Genomic DNA, 15,155 nt, shown 5'->3' on the forward strand with positions numbered 1-15,155 from the left:
GCTGGAAAATGCATTAGTAATAACAAGTTTGTAGTCATAACTGAGTTCCTTCCTGAACTCGTATTTTAGTTTTTCACCAACAATTTCAGTGAGCTTGTCCACCTTTTTGTTTATGAATATCTTAGAAGTAAATTATGAAATAATGTTTGATTGTTACATTTGGATTCACTTCTGCATCTGCATACAGACTTGGCTTCAGAACTAGCCTTTTCAATCAGAGCTGAATTTCTTCTTCTGGAATTGCTGAAAGTGAAACCTCAGGTAGGTATACAGATAAACACAAGCTCCTAGCTTCAGTTTCAACTCCAGCATTATTTAGGTGCCTGTGATTAAGTACTGTACAAAAATAAGGCAACAATAAAACAAAAGGCACATACTGTACCTAATAGTAATGAAATAAAATTCAAAGAAAATATAGAAATTGAAACATCATGGACTTAAGAAAAGTTGATAATGCTAAATAATCCTACAAATAGTAGCTGTAGAGGACCAAGTTAAGAGTCTGTATTGGAGTTCTCAAATACACTAGCAAGACCAAATGGAAATATCAGGATGTTATCTGTATGCTTGTTCTAAAAGGTAGGTCTTCTTTTCCCACTTAAAGCAAGCAAGGGTTTTGAAGTCTCTCAGACAGGTAGCTGACAAATTCCACAAGTAGGGGCCTTGGTAACAAAATGCATGGATGCCCAAAAACTCTTGCCAGCTTGAAGGAACTCCTGACAATCTCTTGGAGGCAGAATGCAGAGATCTGGTTGGCCGGTTAGCAGGACAGCAGCTTCCAAAGTTATGGGTGACCCAAACCAAGCAGGGCTAAGTAGATTAAAACACAAACCTTGTATACTGTGTATTTCTTAATAGACAGCCAATGCAGACTCCTCAAAACTGGTGTAATGTGTTTGAACTCGGCGACCCCAGTAAATAGCCATGTAGTAGATTTCTACACCAACTGTAACCAAGCAAGTTCTCTTTCAGGTAACTCTGAGTATAGTGTATTGAACTAGTCAAGAGAAGAGAATACAAGATAACCATGTTCTGTATCAGGTAACTGTAGGTGTATTGTATTACACTTGTCAAGAGACAAGCATGTTCTGTATCAGGTAACTGTAGATATATTGTATTACACTTGTCAAGACAGGAGGAGGACAGTGCATATACTGTAGTTATAGAGGTCAGTGTATAAGATGAGATGTTTCATCAGCATGCTGTGCTGAAGATGAAAACAAGTTGACTAGACAGCAAGAAATCTTTTAATGAGGATAACTCTGTCATCAATAATCACTCTTCTTTTATGCATCTTTAAAACAAAATGCAATTTGTCTCCACTTGTAAGAGGTATTGTGGGATAAGAATCCCTAAGAATTGCATGCACAACCACTGCCACCATCTTGGATGTGTTGAGCATAGTCGATTATTGATTGTTTAAACGTAGATACATTACAGGTCCTGCATCAAGTGGCTGGCATACATTCCAGAGGGAATGAGAGGTAAAGCTGGGTGTTATTAGCATAGCAATATTATTTTAGACTTCTTGAGCAAGGAATGTCCAATAGTCATAGTTTATATATATATATATATATATATATATATATATATATATATATATATATATATAGTGAAACAATGTGCACCATGAATAGAACCCTGCAGTACTCACCAAGTTAGAAGGTGGTAAGAAGAAGAAGAATTAACTCCATTTTCCAGTCTGAGTGCATCGTTTGAAATGAATAATGTCCCGCAGTGGCAGTAGATGAAACATGAAAAGAATTGCACCCAAAAAAAAAAATAGAGCTTTATGTACCCCACAGTCTGGAGGGTGGGATCAAGAATTAGCCCAAAATACCACCTTCTGGATGCATCCAGAGAGATAGTAGGGATACCCAGTCTGTCTGCACCAGAATTACCACAGAAATTCCAAAAGGTTTTAAAGAAGACCCACTATATCAAAAGTTAATGAGAGCTTGTTAAGAGTAATTTGGTGTTTTCCCTTCACACCTAGGAGACTGCTAAACACTTTGGTATGAACTGTCTTAGTACTGTGTCTAGCACTAAGCCCACACTGGCAAGGAACATTGATACCATTTTCTGACAAACAGAATTTAATCTTCATGTGCACTTACATTCTCAAATACCTTACCAACAAATTGAAAGTTTTGAGATAGGATGATAATTACCAGGTTATCACTGCCTAAGCAAGACTTTTTGAGAGTGGGAGCAACCAAAGCCTCCTTTAATTGAGATGAAAAGACCCCCTTCTTAAATAAGGTGGTGACAGTCTGGAAAAGAAGTGGACCTACGACCTCCTAAGGATAACAGTACATATGTAGTGGGACATGGATTCAGTGTTCAAGTAGCATTAGTAAAAACGCTGGTAATCACAGAGATAAGAACATGATCGGGTATGAGGCACACACAAACACATACCATTCAAGAGGAAAGCTCAGCTCCCACTGACATGTCAGCGCCCAAATCTGAGTTATATGGCAGAGATGATCTGATGAAGGCATTCTTGGCAGCAAATGACTGAACCATAGGCTCTCATTCAATGATAAACGATAAGGCCTCCTATGTGGAGAGGTAATATGGACTATGTAAGTACCAAGTGGAACAATGGTGCTGGAGAATAATAGGATTTCTTCCAACTGATCACTGTATGATATTCATATAAATGTGTTTCCAGTGCCAGTTTGTCCTTAGACCACTTGCACTGTAACATGCTTCCTACTATCCTGAGCTCCAGGAGCCCATAATCGAACCTAGATTCCTGCAACACCACTGGCTTGGGGCCACTTGGTCAAGAGCTAATGTGAGATGTTCTTCATGTTTCACTGTTGCAGTCATTAAATTTGGGTAATCTGCTGGCAGGTTGCCCTCAGTCGGCCTGAATATCAAAGTCTTGGGTCCTGCATCGGTTGCTGTCTCCTCTTCCATGACGTCAGGTTGTCAGGGGTATAAAACATGCAGCCAACGCCATTTTCTTTAGTCTTTCTTGCCGCACGGTGCCCAAAGCAGAAGCAGTTCGCAAGTGCTGGTCGGCCGACTCCTGAAATTTTCGCATTCGAGTTTCAGAACTGAAGTCTTCAATTAAAGCTAAGTACCCCGTTGGGGGAAAAATTTTCTTGCTCCTTACCGATGTCAGTAAAAGTTAATAATTGCATTACTTGTGGGAAGCAAATACCTCATAAGGATTTTCATTTGAACTGTATTCCTTGCCTCGGAGTCTGCATGTCCTCACTGTGGTCGCGTGGGTTTCCTCTGGGTGCTCCGGTTTCCTCCCACATCCCAAAAACATGCTGTAGGTGGATTGGACACTCTAAATTGGCCCTAGGTGTGAGTGTGTGCCTTCTGTGGAAGGTTGGACGCCGGGCTGGCAACTCGACACTGTAAAACTCCACTGCCAATCATGAGCGGACAGGTGATCCGCTGTGGCGACCCCTAACCAGGAAAAGCCAAAAGAAGAAGAAGACGACTGTATTCCTTGCCTAGGCCCAGATCATAACGTGCCTTGCTGTCGGTTTTGTGCTAGATTTAACCAACGCACTATTAAGCATCGGTATATCTTTACTTCAAAATATTTTGGAAACAGATTTAATTACCCTGAAATGTTGTCGGATAGCAGTCCGACCGGAGTTCACAAAAAATGCAAAGAAAAGGACAGAGACAGACCGTTGAGGTCCAAAACTGACGACAAAGCTTCTCCTAAGTCAGTTGCCGGTTCGCTGGTACTCAGTGAGGCGCTTTCGCAGCCCCTGATACCCGCTACTTTTGAGTTGCAGGCCTCTACCGAGACCCTTCTGGAGTCCGGCATGCCGCGAGATTCTCAGAGTATTGTACCCGCGGATGTCTCTCCCTCGAATGGGTCCGGAGCCACTGAGCAGGCATCGGCTTCTGAGGGTGTTTTCAGGCCTCAGCATTTCTATATAAAACTGACGCCAGCTTCAAAAACAAAGACAAAAGCAATTTCTAAGTCCAGAAAACCAACACATGAGCCACGTGCTCAGGTCTCTATGTCCAAAAAACAGATGATCAAAATGGCTGAAGACTTAATTACCTTGATCAGGGGTTCCCAACCCCCCCCCCCCCCCATTATGAATCTTCAGATCAGGTTTCTATTTCTTCTGATTCCTCTTCTGAACAAGAATTTTCTATACCACCCTATGAGGATTCAGATGCAGAGGAATCCATCCCATCTGCATTTCCTCCTGAAGATTATTCTTTTGGAGAAACCTTGTATACTTTGAGGGAACATTTTCATTGGGAGAGTCAGGATTTCTCAGAATCAAAAAAGAGGCTTAGGGATTTCCTTCTTCTTCTTCAGCATAGGCATTTGGCCATACCTCCTGTATTAGACATTGTTGATGATGTGTTTTCGGAATCAAGCATGGCTTCAGATTCCCTACCTCTGACTCCTAGTAAGCCAGACAGATATTACAGGGTTCCTGACTCCCACAAACCTTTATTCAAAAATCCTGCTGCTGACCCTGAAGCTATCTCACAGGATCCCAAAGGTGTAAAGGCCTCAAAAGCTAAGAATCCTACCCCCTCTGATAGAGATTCCAGGGTGCTGTGATTAGAAGGCATGCCTGGCTCAAGGAGCAAAATCTGCATGATCATGTTAAAGCTAAATTGTTGGATGCACCTTTGCAGCATGATGCTCTGTTTGGTAATAAGGCAGATGAGGTTTTAAAGAAAATGGAAGACAAAGCTAAGTCTATGCAAACTGTAAAAGACTTCTTACAAGTGCAGCCACCAAGATTCAGTAGACACTGGCCTACAAAAAATTGGTCCTTTCCTGTGTCCGACAGAGCCTCACGGGGCAAATCCAGGCACTCAAAAGGCTCTAGTTACCAATCACAATGTTCTTACATGTCAAAGCAATGGGGTGCCTCTACCTCCAAATCTGGAGGAAACAAAGCACAACCCTACAGTAAACAGTCTCAATGACTTCCCTCTGCCATCACCAAGCACTTATCTTTTGGCAGCCCCCTTAGGGGGAAAATTAGCACTTCATGCTCAAAATTGGCAGTTAATAACACAGAACAAGTGGGTATTAAACATAGTATCCCAGGTATACAGATTTCATTTCCATACCTTGCCAATTCCAAGTGGTTGGCCAGATCTGCCACAAAATCAATGGGCAGAGGCAAAGAAACAAGTTACGTCCCTCATGGATATGGAGGCTATTCAACCAGTACCAGAACAGGAAAAAGGGCAAGGGGTTTACTCAAGACTGTTCCTTGGTACCCAGAAAAGACAGTGCCTGGCACCCAATACTGGATTTATCGATTTTGAACACATTCTTGGACATCCCAAAATTCAAAATGCTGACTTTGCAACAGCTTCTGCCCATGCTGGGCAAGAACTCTTGGCTAGTGGCTCTAGACTTAAAAGAGGCATACCTGCATATCCCAATAAGGGAATCGTGCAGAAGATACCTCCACTTCAAGGCTGGTTTTATGCATTACCAATTCTCTGCACTGCCCTTTGGCTTATCTACTGTGCCCAGGGTCTTTACAAAGTGCCTGGCACCAGTAATTGCATTTTGCAGACAAAGAAGCATACAGATCTATCCTTACTTGGACGACTGTCTCATTCAAGCAGAAAACAAGGACATTTTTCTTCAACATCTGGCATTTGTAAAAAGGTTTCTAACTTGTGTAGGGTACACAATAAACGAAAATAAACCACAACTAGTACCCTCTCAAAAGATTACATTCCTGGGTGCAAGCTTGAATACAACTACCCAGATAGCTTACCTCACGCCAGACAAACAAAGGCAACTGACTGTTTACTTCAAACAGATGGCAACAAAAACCCAGTTGTCTGCAAGACAAATTCTGCAGGCTTTGGGGTTCATGGCATCCAGCATTCTACTAATTCCATATGCAAGGCTGCATATGAGGAAACTACAGTGGTATCTAAAAAGTTTATGGAGTCAACATTGTCACAGTCTGGAAACAATGATTCCTCTCATTCCCTGCCTACAACAGGAGTTTCTTTGGTGAGCAGAGACATGTCACCAGAACATGGGACGGTCTTTCACTCTACCCCGTGCCACCCAAACTCTAACTACAGACGCATCAGACTATGCTTTGGGGGGCCCACCTGGTGAGGAGATGCATTCAGGACATATGGAGCCCAAACCAAATGCATCTGCATATCAACCAGAAAGAGATGTTAGCTGTTCAGAATGCCCTGACAGCCTTCAAGGACTTACTTCAACCAGGACAACTACTGATAAAGACGGACAACACCATATGTCTCAACTCCCTCCTTGGTACTTGCCTCAAATACCTCATCTACTGTCTCAGCAGAGCAATCAAATTCTGCACAGTCAGCTCCAGACTCTGAACCTGGCAGCATGGCTGATCATGTAATTATTCAAACAACACCTCTCAGTAAAGCAGTGATGGATGTCATTTTGGAAGCCAGAAGGCCTAGTACTAGAAAATCTTATGCTGATAAATGGAAGAGATTCTGTGCTTGCAATCGAGCACAAGGGACGGACACAGCAAAACCAAATATTCCTCAGATTTTACAATACTTGACTGAGATGCTTGACAAGGGCCTGTCTTTTTTATCAATAAAAATCCATGCCTCTGCCATCTTGGCTCATTACAACACAGAGCCTCCCATCTTTTCTCATCCTCTACTAAAACAGTATCTTAGAGGGGCCAAAAATTTAAGGCCTCCCAGAAGATCACCAACTCCTGCATGGGACCTCAATTTTGTGTTGGAAAAGTTCACCCTGCCTCCATTTAAACCAGCAGCTACTGCGGATATAAAGTTTTTATCTTGGAAAACAGCTTTCCTTCTGGCAATCACTTCAGCAAGAAGGATTTCAGACCTACAGGCCCTCATGGCTGTGGAGCCTTTTATTACATTTTACCCGGACAGGGTGTCCCTCAGGACCAATCCTTCCTTTATGCCTAAGATGGTATCCAGTGTGGCTCTTAACCAAACTATTCACCTGCCAACTTTTTACCCAAATCCGCAGAACAAGGGTGAGCGGATTCTGCATTCCTTGGGCGTACACAGACAACTAAGATTCTACTTAAACAGGACCATATCTCTAAGAAAGTCTGAGCAGCTACTGGTGGCATTTGCTGCAGGATCAGAGGGGAAGGCTATTTCAAAGCAGACTATTTCAAAGTGTTTAAGCCACTGCATTCGTTTCTGCTATTTGCAACATGGTGAACTGGTGCCCAAGGGAATCGGGTCACATTCCACCAGGGCTGCATCTACCTCAGCAGCTTTTCTCAGAGGGGTGCCAACCAAAGACATTGTAGAAGCTGCTACTTGGAGCTCTGTTCATACTTTTGCAAAGCATTATCATTTGCCTCTCTTCTCTAAGTCCAGGGCAGGCTTTGCCACTGCTGTACTGCAGGGCCTTATAGCCGCTCCTAATGCTATTTAGTTCCAGCCTCCCATCCATAGCTTTGGGATTCTACCCAAATGTAATGACTGCAACAGTGAAACATGAAGAACATAGTACAGTTGTGTACACTTACCATAAATGTAGATGTTCGAGTGTATTCACTGTTGCATTCCGAATTACCCACCCACCATCCCCCTTTTTTCTAGAACTTCTCTTTCCTTCACTATATTCTACAGCCTTTGTGGTGTATTTGCTTTTAGATGAAGGTAAAGTTTATGTTGTTACAATTGCATTTATATATATATATATATATATATATATATATATATATATACATACACATTTTTTTTTTTTTTTTTTTTTTTTTTTTTTTGCTCCCCATTTGGGGGGCGCCTGACATCTGGGGCAAGAAAAACTAAAGAAAATGGCATCGGCTGCATGTTTTATACCCCTGACGACCTGATGTCATGGAAGTGGAGACAGCAACTGACGCAGGACCCAAGACTTTGATATTCAGGCCGACTGAGGGCAACCTGCCAGCAGATTAACCAAATGTAATGACTGCAACAGTGAATACACTCGAACATTTACATTTATGGTAAGTGCACACAACTGTACTTTCTTAGTTGTAGTCTTCAACATGTCCATCAGGATCTGTAGTACAGTGAAGATGAAGATGGTCGTGTAAGACAGAGCAAAAAGCACAGGAGTAATTGAACTGAGATTCCTGCACAGAATGTGGCTATGCCAAGTGTGTGTAAGGGGGGATTGAGCTATCTTGAACTGAATGACTGAGTGACCAGAAGACAAAATTCCACCTCCAAGTTACTTACCTTTGCATCTGACTGGAATATCAAGTTATGAGTAGGACCAAAAGAATGGGTAACAGTGGAAATTCCCAGAGTAAACACAAATCCCTTCATAATGCAAAGGAATTCTTTTACAAACTACCATCTCCTCATCACCTTTGGTGTTAAGGTCCCCAAGAATCAACTGGCTAAAAAAACTCCTGTAAGATTATCACATTATTGGGCAACAGTAGATGAGGGAGGTACCATAGTTTACTGCTGTTGCCATGAACTGGTAAAACCTGCCTTGAGCTGCTGCAAGGCCAAGGTCAACTGATGAATAATGGCAACAGTCCCACTGATCGGATCAAGCCTTGTGTGTTGAACTCCCGAGAATCTGGGAGAACGAAGGGTACCAGTATGGGGCCATTGTTAGCTTCAACCAGGTCTTGAAGAATGCAATATTCCTGTCCTGCAGTAGATCAAACAGATTGTCAGCACTCTGGAAGATATTTCTGGGGGAGAGGTCTTGCTTCTCAGTGTCTGGAAAGAGTGTGTGCTTATGGGCATCACTCAGGTAGCACAGGTGGACTGAGCACCTCTTCTGATTTGGTCAATGATAAGGGTATAAAGTAGACCAATGCAGGCTGGGTATCTGGGTCCTGAGACATCCAGTTTTTACCTGGAAAGCAAGCTGTTCTTTGATTCTTTAAAATTTCCTGCCAGCAACATAAAATGGTAATGGGCCAAGGCATGGGCTTTGAGGGAAGGAAAGGACAGAGGGCCAACCGCTGACCCCTACAGTATGTGATCTCCATGGATAAATGGAGAAATAATCAAGGCCCGGAAGAAATAAGGAAGTGGTCTGAAATAATCAATAAAGTCAAACACGATGCCTGAAAAGTATAAATAATAGCAATATTTTAATTTGAGCAGAAAACTCTAAGAATTCAAATAGACAAATGTCAAAAGAAAAACAGATCAGATATACCAGTAAATAAAATAGTAAATGCAGGATAGAGCTACCAAACACTAGAGGAAAAACTAGTTCAAATGTTAAAGATATTGAACAGTGCAGTCAAGCAGATTAACTATTTAAATAAAAACTGTGGTAAATGAAAAGATTGGAAATAACTAATAATTAGAAGCAATAAACAAACACTGAAGTTAAGGCTAGTTTAGATCCAGTCAATCATTAAAAAAAATGAAACCTAAATGAAGTAATTGATGAAATAAAGTAAGCCTCCTAACATGTTACTATAAAATTGAAGTCTTTTAGGGTAAAGTAGGTCTGTGAGAAAAGATAAAAATATAAAGGACAGACCAATTGAATTCAATGCTGAAAATAAACAGCGAAAGGAAATCCATCAATCAAAAGAGAATTGCATTACTTTACTGCAGTAGGGCCCCACATCTCTGTAAAGAAGGACAAGATAAGGCAACATGTAGTAAACAAAACGCAAACAAAGCACAAAGCAAAGCTGTACTATCCTATGGCATGGCGATCGTCTAAAACAAATGCTGCTGCTGGTCACTCATCAGATAGTTAAAAGACCAGGCTGGAAAAACCATGGCAGTGAATGTTCTAACTTGGAAAGTTATCGAACGAGTAGACAGTGCCGCTCTAAACATTAATAAGAAAGCCATGTTAATAAAGACATTGTGCAACTCTGGTATCCTCAAATAGTGCCTTCCATTGTCATTGGAGCAAGTCATTGTCCATACATGATGTGCCTAGAGCTCCATAAAAGTAAGTTGTAGCTGGAAGAAGTAGTGCATGTTTGTGATTTAAATCAAGACATAGATAATGGTAGCCAGACCCATGGTCATCTAGCTGCAAAATATGACAGGCAGGTTAGTGAACAGATGTCAGTGTTAGAGTCACTAACATGCCTGTCATACATTTCAGCCAGATGAAATGTAAGAAACGTATGACAGGTAGGGTAGTGAATAGACATTAGTGTCAGAGTCATGTCCAGAAATAGTGGACCAAGGTAATCAGAAAAGAAAGGTAGCAGCAGGAAGGGACCCCAAGAAATCCCACTTAGGTAAGTTTCTTGCATCACAGTGTCAAACAGCCATGTAACCGTAAACCTGGGCAAGACCCTGCCACTAACTGTCAAAACCTGCAGTGTGTGTGTGTGTGTGTGTGTGTGTGTGTGTGTGTGTGTGTGTGATGAGTAGAATCTACAACGCAAAATCCAACAATAAATTCAACGATAGTCACAGCCAACAGCTCCTTACTCACAGCATAGATCAGTGATCAACAAGTGCACAGAGTGACTAGAATAACTGACACCAGTAGTAACAGCGTCATCAGACACTACTGTAAGCTGGATAATGGTGTACAGAATGACTAGAATAACATACAGTGGTAACAATGTCACCAGACACTGTGGATAGTGCTGAAAATAATAACTAGAATAACTGATACCAGTGGTAACAATGTTACCATACACTGCGGTAAGCCGGATAGTGGTGCACAGAATAACTAGTATAACTGACACCAGTGGTAACAATGTCACCAGACACTGCTGTAAGCTCGATAGTGGTGCTCAGAATGACTAAAATAACTAATGCAACTAGTAACAAATGCTCCAGACATTACTGTAACCTATATAGTGGTGCACAGAATGACTAGACTATCTGACAACAGTGGTAACAAACACACCAGACATTGCTGTAAGCTTTAGATTTCACATTAGTGCTGTAGAACAGGCAACAAACCCAACTAGCAACAATAAACAGCTGGCTGAAGACCTTGCAGTTGGAGATTTTGTTTTTCCTGTACACAAGTGGGTTACATCAATGTGGGTAAGACTTGCAGAAGGCAAAACCTTGATATTTGTTTGCATTTATGCGCAAACCAGCTGTACAGGTTAGTAACGATTCTTGGAGGAGGTGGGTTAACTATTTCAGAGGGTTCCACCTGCAAACTCTTCATTGTTATTGGGCGACAAAGTTCACATGGCTAATGTTTCAGAGGGTGCCACCTACAATCTGTTCTTAATGGGTAACCAGAGCGGACATGGATAGGTATTTGAAGAGGTATGGCTGGGATGGCCTACTTGAGAAGGTAGTTGAACTTGCGTGTAAGCCATGGACTGTACATAAACAGTAGGAGGTTCAGGTACGTATTTGGTGCCAACGCAGGTTATGGTCGTGTCATCAGCCCGTGTGGCCTTCTTGTTCTGTATGCCTGAGTAAGGAAAAGGATATAACTTGTTTTCTGATATGGTTTATATTCAAAAATTCATCACCTGAATTGGTCTTAAGGAGCTGGGGCAGAAGCATCGGCAGTGCTCTTATAATTGTAAACTTCCAGTGAAGGACGCTGTCCAGTTTAAGATGGTGGCTAGTGTTAGTGGAATGCTTCTCTAATTCATGTAAGTTGTACCAGCAAGCCAAGAAGACCACAGTAACAGCAGCTGCCAACACAGGAGGTTGGTGGTGGTAGAAATTTGAAAGGGGGCAGGAGAGGGAGAAAATATATTGGTTGACCTCAACTTCTGAGATACCATTCACCACCTGAGAAAGGGAAAGTGGGTGGCTGTGTCGCATGGAGAAGTGTAGCCCTGAGTATAGCCCAGGTGACCTGGGTTCAGCTAAAAGCCTGGTTGCTGAAGTAGCTATGGGAAAAATGGTAGTTCTATGTGAAGAGTGAGAACTGATGGAGAGAGATGTTAGTGACCAACTAGGTGTGTAGGGCAAAAGAGTGGTATATCACAGCAGAACCAACAGCCGTGTGAATGCCTACCTGTAAGTGTCATACAGTGTGCCAGAGATAAGTTAGAGCATGAGTACACACAAAATATTTGGGCTAATTCCAGTATGTTAGCTGCCACACTGCCTTCATTTCACTGCAGGTACAGTCACTGCTTTCGCTTGAGGCAAAGCAGAGTACCCTCCCAGAGTTAGTTTTAAAGAGGATATTATCAAATGCACTGAGAAGCAAAGGGGAAGAAAAATTAAGAAGCTTGTTAAAAGGAAACCCCCAAAGTCAGTGGTAGCTGAAGACTAAAGTGTGTCAAAAAATAAGAAAGAAAATCGGAAGAGGAGAATGAGGAACCCTCATTCTGTTTCTGTTAAGCAGGGTTAGCAAGGGTTGGCCATTAGAGCAGAGATTATTTGGAAGTGGAAAGAGCTTTAAAGGTACTTCTTAATCTGGGGAATGTGCGTCCTCTCTTTAAGGGGGCTGTACTTGAAATTTCATTGTAGTAGTTGAAGCCACTGCAGTGGTCAGACACCTTCAGAATGACGAGGTTGTAGGTTTGTATGAGATCTGTCCAGAGATGTTGAAGGCCTTTGATAGGGTTGTGTTAGTGTAGCTAGCACACCTGCTAATTTTTAAATGAAAGGAGGAGAATGTTACTTGTAGACTGGCAAACTGGAGTTGTGCTCTCTATATGTCAAAAGAGAGCAAGAGGGTGAGTTCTTTGTGTAAGGTTGTTGCACTTTTAGCCTCCTTGGAAAAGCACATGTTAAAGAGTTTGGGAATCCATGCTACAACTATTTTGTGGATTTCAAGAAGGATTATGACAATATACCATCTGACAGTGGAGGTGTATGGGTACTAACTAGGGCTACTGGTGCTTGCAGCCAGTCACTGTATGTCTGAATTTTTTTGACATGAAGTTAGATGTGATTAAGGTAGAAGGTGTGTGTGTGTGTGGGGGGGGGGGGCACCAGCTTTACATCTTGTCACCAGTCCTGTATGTGATTTTTATAGATAAGAATGTAAGACACAGACAAGGTTGGGAAGGTGTCAGACTTGATTATCTAAACCTCTGTTGTTTGCAGACAATGCCCTTTTTACCTCTTCATTCAAGAAATTTGTTGCTCAATGTGAAATGGCTAGAATGAGACCTATGGCCTCCAAATCTGAAGAATTGGTACTCTGCCATAAACAAGTGGATTGTTTTCCAGAGGTGAAGGTGCGTACGTACCTTAGGCTTATTCATGAATGATAATGAGGGAAGCCTAAGAACAACAAGCAGGCTGTGGCAGCAGCTCCATCTTTGAAGAGGCTGAACCAGTTTGTGGTGTTATAACAAGAGTTAGGTTCTCAAACAAAGCTCTTGGTTTATTGTCTGCTCTATGTTCCCATAAACTTCCATAGTCACAAGCTGTTGGGAGTGATCAAAAGAACAAGACCCTGAGTACAAGCAGCAGAAAATATGTTTCTCCATAGTGTCACCAGAGTTCCCCTCCTTGACAGGCTGAGCTGCTCAATGGTCTGCCTCAGAGCATCTTCCATGAGTAGAGAGGTGATTTTGCAAAGCTAACAGACGGTATTCTTCAGTATGGAAAATTTTGATTTTAACTTGGATCTGAAAAATATACTGTACTTTCTGTTTTGGGACAGTATGTTGAAAATAGCAAAGCTGTGAAATTCTCTTCCCCAAATTAAATCTAAAGTCAAACTTGTCAGTTTTCATAGGTTTTTACTAGGTGAACAACTGCCAGGGTCATTATAAACCTATCCACCCAACTCAACCCAGTATTATCCTCAAGTACCCTGGGCTATTATTTGGTGGGGTATGTTAGTAAGGAGGCGGCTAAGAGTCATGTGAGGGAGTATGTTAGTTTGGGATTATTTTACTTACTGATGACCTTTCTCCATCAGAGACATAGGGGCCAGACCTGGGGTGAATTTGCAATTTCTCATCCGGTAATCAAGGTTTCATTTGAATATGGACAGGGACGAACTCTGCTTAACATGGTTGAGGAGTCTATTCCATAGTGCAGGGATCCATTGAAATGCATATTGTTTTCTCTAGCATGTTCTATTTATGTTCCAAGCAAAGTTCAAGTCCTTGGATGTAGTGTTTCTGGTGCTGTTTGTTTTGCAGATGTGCAAGAAATCCATCATAGCTGGATCTGAGGGTGCCTTATATGCCAGGCATAGATTGCCTCTCTGTAACCTGTTGGAGGCTGAGTTCAGAGATAGGGCCTTAAGGCAGTCTGTGTAGGACAGGGTATTCGTACCCTGGATAACATTTGTGGGTGTTAGAACTGTTGCAAGTGTCTGGCTAGGTACATGTCAGTATTTATTTATTGCATTTGTTTACCAGGAAAGTCCACTGTACCTAAAAGAGCCCATTTTCAATGGAGGTCTGGGGAGAAAAGCTCCAACAAGTACACAGATACAGAAAAATACAAACATTAATTGGTGCAGAAGTAGAAACAGTGTTACAGATAGTAAATACAGTAACATATACAGAATATATACATAAAAGCAGGAATCTAGTTTGTTTGATTACAGTAATGTATATAAAAATATACATTAAAGCAGAATTCAATGAAGTCGATCAGAGAGGTATAAACAGAGATATGTTAATCAGTATTATTGTACCAGTATCAACAAGTGAAGATAAACATAAAAAAATAAATATGGAGAAAGTATCATCAGTCACTAGTAGTAAAAGACATAAGAGTTTAGTAATCATACAAGGAGAGTGAAGAGCAGGAACATAGCCAGGAAGAGTTGAGATGATTTTTTCAGTATTTGTTTGACAGTGGCAGTGTTGCCTGTGTTTCTTATAGAAGGTGGAGGTGAGTTCCAGAGTTTGTGTTACTTCAGAATTTCATCACATTACTACTAGAGGGCTGCTTTATAACTACAGGCAAGAAACAGACATATATGTTGCAGAAACAAGAATATAGGGTGATATTCATAGGCCTGAGGTTCACATTTGTGAAGTGCGTAGCAGGTATTTACAAAAGGTGCCTTTTTCTGTTTTGTATATTGTGATTTGTTTTCTTTATACTGTGTTTTACTTGTATTCTGCTTTTAATTGCATATTTAAACTAGGAAAGGGCCCATAGCTGTACGTCTTGTGACTCGCAAAGAAATTAAGTTTTTCCCACCATCCCACTCTGGTGCTGTTGTTTTTTAAACTCCACTGTCTTTCTAGTTGCCTGCTCCTTATGTAATTTTGATGACATATCTCCTTCCCTCTCCCCTTTCATTGGCTGTTGTAAAATTATAA

General features: G+C 41.5%; 1 protein-coding gene across 4 annotated transcripts in view; it reads left to right on the forward strand.

Moving 5' to 3' along the window:
• AP1AR (adaptor related protein complex 1 associated regulatory protein) overlaps positions 1–15,155 on the forward strand; it is a 1,076,438-nt gene that overhangs the window by 751,927 nt on the left and 309,356 nt on the right. The window lies entirely within an intron of this gene.

This window comes from Protopterus annectens, chromosome 2.part0 (genome assembly GCF_019279795.1).
Source record: "Protopterus annectens isolate FY-2018-M chromosome 2.part0, PAN1.0, whole genome shotgun sequence".
Taxonomy (NCBI): domain Eukaryota; kingdom Metazoa; phylum Chordata; order Ceratodontiformes; family Protopteridae; genus Protopterus; species Protopterus annectens.